The following is a 7006-nucleotide window of genomic DNA, read 5'->3' as shown; positions in this document are numbered from 1 at the left end:
GCTATTTGTGCAATTAATATGACCGTTGTGGTCATTGGGGGTGGGGCCCTCATTTTGAAAAATCTTGTTTTGTAGTATATATAGTACTACTTCTTCATGTAAATATAATATATATAGTATACTAGTATATATATATTCCCTTATATAATTTCTTGTAGTATATATTGTATGTTATGTATATATATACCCTTATATAATTTGTTGTAGTATATATTGTATGTTATGTATATATATTCCCTTATATATTTTCTTGTAGTATATATTGTATGTTATGTATATATATTCCCTTATATAATTTGTTGTAGTATATATTGTATGTTATGTATATATATTCCCTTATGTATTTTCTTGTAGTATATATTGTATGTTATGTATATATATTATAGCTTATAAATAATTGCAAGTTAAAGACAAAAAAATATTGCGAAGAGATATTCAAGGCCAAGGGTTATAATTTTTATTACCAAAAATGGCATATCTTTCTTAGTCTTCTTCCCCCCAATGGAATGAGCACAACAAGGTACTAATACCACCATTAAAAGGAAAAAAAACTAAAGAAGATATGCCAAAGTACAAGTTACACCATAATCTACATTGTATCTCTAACAAATCTCATAAATCCTACAAGGTTCGGAGGAGGTTCCGTTGGTGGTGGCGGAAAAGAAGCTTGTTCATCACCGCTTCCGGGCGAAGCAGCATCCTCCGCAAGTTCCGCTATCATTTCTTCATAAGCTTCGTCTATCTCCGGTTGTGATTCTGCAAGTCCAAAGTTTCTTCTTTCCGAGCGGATCCAATCTCTGAATAGTACTGATTTTTTCCAAGCTCTCCCTCATAGACGCTCTATGATCACCTATTTGAAGTCTTGCTTGACTGAAAGCGCTCTCTGATGCAACTGTTGAAGCTTGAATAGATAAAATATCCCGAGCCATCCTTGCAAGAACCGGAAAATATTTTTCCCTTGTCTTCCACCATTCCAAAAGATCAAAGGTGCCGTCTGGATTCTCCTTTTCAAGTCCCTGCGACAAATAAACTTGAAGCTCATTTAGATGTGAAGTCTCATCAAAATTATCACCTTGAGAACCCCTAAACTCCGTCCAAGATTTAAGTGCTTGTAGGCCCACAGCTCTTTTAGATGATTGTGAACTAGACGAAGTAGGGGTTGGAACATTTGGCCTAGCATGATCTAACGCAAGTTGGTAAGCATGATAAATTGTTTGCGCATTTATTCTAAATTTAAAATTCTCATACCATCACCGACGATTAAATGGTAAATGTGACAAATACATCTTACATGGAAACAATTACTAAATGCAGGATTTAGTGTTGTTGTAAGTATGCCTATAGCACTAGTGTTACTAGAAGCATTATCCATAGAAATTGCCATTATTTTATCTCTAATGCAAAAATATCTACAAATATCTGCAACGGTGTTAGCAATAAACTTACCTGTGTGACGTGAATTAATTATTCTATACGCAATAATGCGTTTTTGCATTATCCACTCCTCGTCTATCCAATGACTTGTAACAATTAGATAATCACAGTCATTATTACTCCTCGTCTAGGCGTATAGAAGGTTGTCTATTAAAAGTAGGGGTTCTACAGGTGGGTCGGGCGGGGCATCAGTTGGGTTATTAACAGGACTAGTAGGTGAATCATCTAAATCCGGTTGGGTTTCATCTACATCCTCATTTTCCTCATCATTTTCTAAGATAGTTTGATTAGGATAAAGAGCATTCATAACTTCTTCATTTAATTGTTCACCTTGTGCAACATTATGGCAAAATTCACTATCGGAAAATTGAAAACAAGGGTTATCACTATCAAGAATAATAGGAGCAGCAGGACGGGTAATAGGTCTGGGTCGGGGAGCCGGGGGAAGGGTAGTAGGTTGGAGACTACTTTCACCAATTTTAGCTTTCCTTACACAACATTTTTTCAAAGAAAATGCCATATTAATTACAATTATGCAAACTAAACACACAAAAATATATTCTTAAAAGTTAGAGTTGGAACGAGTTTACCGAATTGCCGAACAACTTCTTGAAAATTGAAAATCGTTGAAGACTTGAAGACTTGAATACTTCAATTCACCAACTTCACAATTTTTCACGAAATTGCAATAATAAAATAAGCAATTATAGAAGAGAAATTAGATATAGATTGAGAGAGATTGAGATAGATTGATGAATTGGTGAGTAAAAATGAAAGAATGAGGGGGTATTTATAGTTGAGAATTGGGAAAAAGTGTAATTATATAAAGTTTGGGGTTAAAATAAAGTTTGGGGGCCAAATGGCTATTTTTTAAAGTTCCAAACGGTTGAAAATTAAAGGCCAACAGCTAGATTTTAAAATCTAACCGTTGGCTATTTTTTAAAAAACAAAATTTTTTTTTTTTTAAAAAATAGCCGTTGGAGCCCGTTAGGACCGTTAGGCCCGGTTGAACCGGCCCAGGACCGCCTGCCGGTTTCGGGCTTAGCGGTCCCGGTCTCGTGGGCCTCGTGTACGCGACCGGCCCGTCACGGGCTTCCTACCCATTTAGGGACCGGCCCGCCGGGACCGTTTAGCCCGTTAGGACCGCGGGCCCGGTCCGGTCCCAGATCGGCCCACCAAACAGCCTTATCTATAGGGTTGCAATGAATGGAAAGTGAATCCCTTAAAGGGGCATCAAATGAAGAAAAATCAGTTCCTCAGCACCTCTTCCAAAAGAAAATGAGGATTGAAAAGAATAAGATGAATATGGTATTGTTCAAGTTCGCAGAAACCAAAATGGTGAAAGGAGGAATTATCTACAGTTGAAAGGGAGATTTTTTTTCTTCATAATTCCCGAAACCCTTGAACCTGGTCTTTTACCCTTTTCCTATGAAATAAGTTCAATTCATTTTTGATCTTGTGGTCTTTTGTTGAACAATCATGCCTTTTAGTTCTATTGTGATGATATAGTACTTAACGGATACATTGCAATTGATTTTGCTTAATGAAATTCCCGCTTGCTTTGATTTTACTACTTTTTGATGGCTAGTATCCTTAGATTAATGTTCTTGAGAGTGTTTAACTTGATTATTTGTTGTGTAGCCCCAGCGGCCATAGAATTGATATTACGTTCTTACTACATATTTGGCATACTGTTAGATATTGATATATTCGATGATGCCAAAAGGTGGAAGATTGAAATGTGCACAAAAGTAGTACAAAAAATCTGGTTTAGTCTACTTTCATATAATCATGTTCCTATGTGTTGTGTGTGGGTCGTTTGGGTTGATCGTGCATGGATTATATAGTGTTTTGTGTACGCTTGGTTGTCATCATAAAAAATGGAGAAATTATTGAGAATTGGGTTTTGATGATTAACAATTGAATCTTGTGAACGCGTGTTGAGAACTAGGTTCTCAAAGTAGCTGCTGAAGGTTCTTACAATGCAGTAACTTTTACACAAAATTACTATAGTCCGATATTACTGGAAAGAACTCTTGTTTGTCATCATCAAAAGAGGAAAAATTATTGAAAAATTGATGAATTTTGGTTTTGATGATTAACAAATATGGCAGATATATTGGGTTGGTTGAAGGACCTGCTGAATGACCTGGTCCTGCTGGGTTGGTCCTGCAGTGTGCTGGCACTTAATCATAGCAGGAGTATGATTCATATTTTAAAGAGATATTATCTTATTTCGTATTTTATGACCTACTAGGCACCTAGATAATACAGAATCTTGGTAAATCTTTATTGTTAACTTGGAGATCAAGTTTGTAAAGAAGTGGAGTTAAAAGTGGATTTATTTTAGAAAAAGAATCATATTTTTCCCGTACTTCCTTTATTTTCTTGGGTTAGGAGAAAGATCTTTAAGGGATATATTTTGCACGAAATTGTGAAAATTAAACAGGTTTCTTGCTGGAAAAGAGTTAGAATTGGAGTAGGAAACAAATAAGGAAAATTATGTGGTGATATACAGTAAGTTCTTTATGAAGTAGATCTCTTATTATTTGTTTTCTTTTATGATATGGACTCTTTATGTTACTAACGTGTTACTTATATGTAGTCCAAGTTTACTTCAATGCGGGTACGCACTTCTATTATTTCTTGAGAGTAAATTGAGAGAAAAGTAAGAAAAAACGAGTTCAAAATTATGAAGTGGATATTGAAGGTTGGAATGTGCATAAGAACCAGACTAGAGAACTTGTTCCTTTGATACAAAGTCAAATTCATTGTGCCTAGTCTAGTTCATTGTGTTAGGCTTATTGAGTTGTAATCTTATTTGCTTATACAAGAAGTATTTCAAGAGATTTTTCTCTATGAGAAAATTCAAGTCTTAAGCTATAGTTAGCTCGAGCATTTTGCTACAATCAAGTATGATTGTAGGCAGTCAAGTGGCTAGGATTAGTCTCTTAGGTTATAAAAATTTTGTAACCTGAAATTGCTCGTTGTTTTAGTGAAGTTTTGCTGAGAAATCCCAAAGGTGGATCGTGGTTTTTACTCCCTTGAGTAAGAAGATTTTCCACGTAAAAATCTCCTGTTAATTCCGCACTTTACTATTTCATTTGTTTCACGAAGGAGCAGATATAATAACCAAGTTCTTATACAGATGTCTAAGAGGGTGTTTGGATTGACTTATTTTATGTGTTTGTTGGCTTTTAAGCACTTTTTTAGTTTGTGTGATGTTTGACAATGATAAAAAGTGCTTAAAAGCACTTATTTTTAGGCATAAAAAAATACAAAAATAAGCCAAAAGCCAAAAGTTGGGTATTACCAACTTATGAGTTTTGGCTTTTAGCTTAAAAGCTACTTTTTATAAGCAAATCCAAATAACCTTTAAGCACTGCACAAACTCAACAACAGTAAATAACCGAAATCAGATATGCCCATGGCCCATGGGGAATGTGCATTTTTATGTGTGAGAAAATTGACACTTACATAAAGAATTTAACCTGCTGACACTAAATCAAGAATTGATAGATTACTGCAGTTTTATATGCTAGTGACTTTCTTATTGAGTATGACTAACACGGACGAAATTAATTAGATTCGAATCATTCATATGCTCCACGTTACAAAAGTGAATATTTATATAATATAATAATAAGTAATATCAGAAAGGGAAAGAAACATAATTATGACTCTTCCCTGAACGTATAATTCAGGTTTATGACATGTGATTATATTGTTAATTAGTGAAACAAATAATGTGATTCCTGCGAACAATGTTCAATTTTTTCTTTCACTACCTACATTTGAAAGAAGGCTTGACTATTGAATTTTCAATGCAAGTGAGAGACAGATTAAAAAATAAGGCTTTCTGTATGCATAGCTAAAAAACTTCAAAATTTATAGTAGTAGTTATATAAAATTCTAATTAACTATCACAACCAATATCAAATATAAGACTATTCGTCCCGCATATTATAATGTTTTAGTGGATTTGGAGAAACAAAGAAAAGAAAGATGTGAAAGCCACGTAGTGCATGTTATTATTATTATTTGTGGTGAGAAAGAAGCCACAGCTTCCACTAAGCTGATATCAAATTGCAAATTAATCATTCAGGCAAGTTTAGGTACTAGTTCCATCAACAATTCATTACATACATGACATGACCCAGTGGCGGAGTAACATGCATCAAAGCGGGGTCAATCGACGCCCCTTCGCCGGAAAATTACGTTCGGTAATTTTTTTTTAAAAATATGTATATATACTATGTAATGATACCCCTAGACTTCTTGATGAGTTTATTTTTTCATATTTTAAATCTCCTTAATAAAAATTCTGGCTCTGCTAATTGGTGGTGCTAAGAATCTAAATGTTTTGCATATATAATGGAAGTATCTTTATGACTTAAGTACTATAGACTTTTTCATAGATTTAGAGCCTACATGAGTCCCTTCATTATATTTATAACCAAAAATATAGTTGAACTTGATGTATCCAAGTATTGGTCATTTTTTTAAAACTACTTTTATATTTAATTATAGTTCGAGTTACAGTTTAATTATTATAACTATACTCTACACCACTCAAGTCTAATGTTCTAATCTTACCCACTTTCCTCTCCATTACACTATTTTATTTCATTTTCAATTTATGCATTTGATATTTAAAAGCTCACTATCAAATTAATTCAAATTTGCTACAAGACTGAGGTAGGAGTCACTAAAGGGATAAAGTTACGTGAAGTTTTCTTCATTCTCAATGCTCGAATAACATATCTATGGTTAAAAGGCGGGCAAAATATCTTAAAATCCTCCTAAATTTGACACGGATAATTAGTTACAGCGTTAAACTATTCATGTTCTTGATTACCCCCTCAACTTGGCCTTTTGAGAGCCATTACCCCCCTGGACGCTGATGTGGCAAAGAGTGTGAGTGCATTTTCCTGCCATGTGGATTTTTCTGTACATGTGGTATTTTTTTGAAAAATAAATTATATTTTACCTTTTTAAGTGTGTTACTTTTTTAGATAATTTTTTTTGAATACAATTTGTAATAAAACTTGGATAGAACTACATTATTTAGGCTAAATTTTTTTATTTGGCTAAAAATAATAAACTTTAGTTAATCTTTTTTTGAATTTGACCTGAAAATAAAACTAATCACTTGCATTATACACTCTTTTATTTCTTCTTTTGATGCAATGGCTATTTATTTTAACTGTGTATTTTTACTTTTTCAGAAAAATCCGTAAAAAATATATTTTTAGAGCGCCATAATTTAGAGCTATATAAAAAATTATAGCCAAAATAATTAATTGCAAACTATGTATTTTTTATTACTTTTTAGATGCCTTGACTATTTATTTCAATTGTATAAATCTTTATTTTCATGGCAAATTCAAAAAAAGATTTACTAAAACTTTATTATTTTTAGCCAAATAAAAAAATTTAGCCTAAATAATGTAGTTCTATCCAAGTTTTATTATAAATTGTATTCGAAAATATTTATTTAAAAAAGTAACATACTTAAAAAGGTAATAAATATATTTTATTTTTAAAAAAAATGCCACATATATAGAAAAAT

Source organism: Nicotiana attenuata, unplaced genomic scaffold, assembly GCF_001879085.1.
Source record: "Nicotiana attenuata strain UT unplaced genomic scaffold, NIATTr2, whole genome shotgun sequence".
Lineage (NCBI taxonomy): Eukaryota > Viridiplantae > Streptophyta > Magnoliopsida > Solanales > Solanaceae > Nicotiana > Nicotiana attenuata.
The sequence above is the reverse complement of the archived record's forward strand: the minus strand, read 5'-3'. Positions refer to the sequence as shown.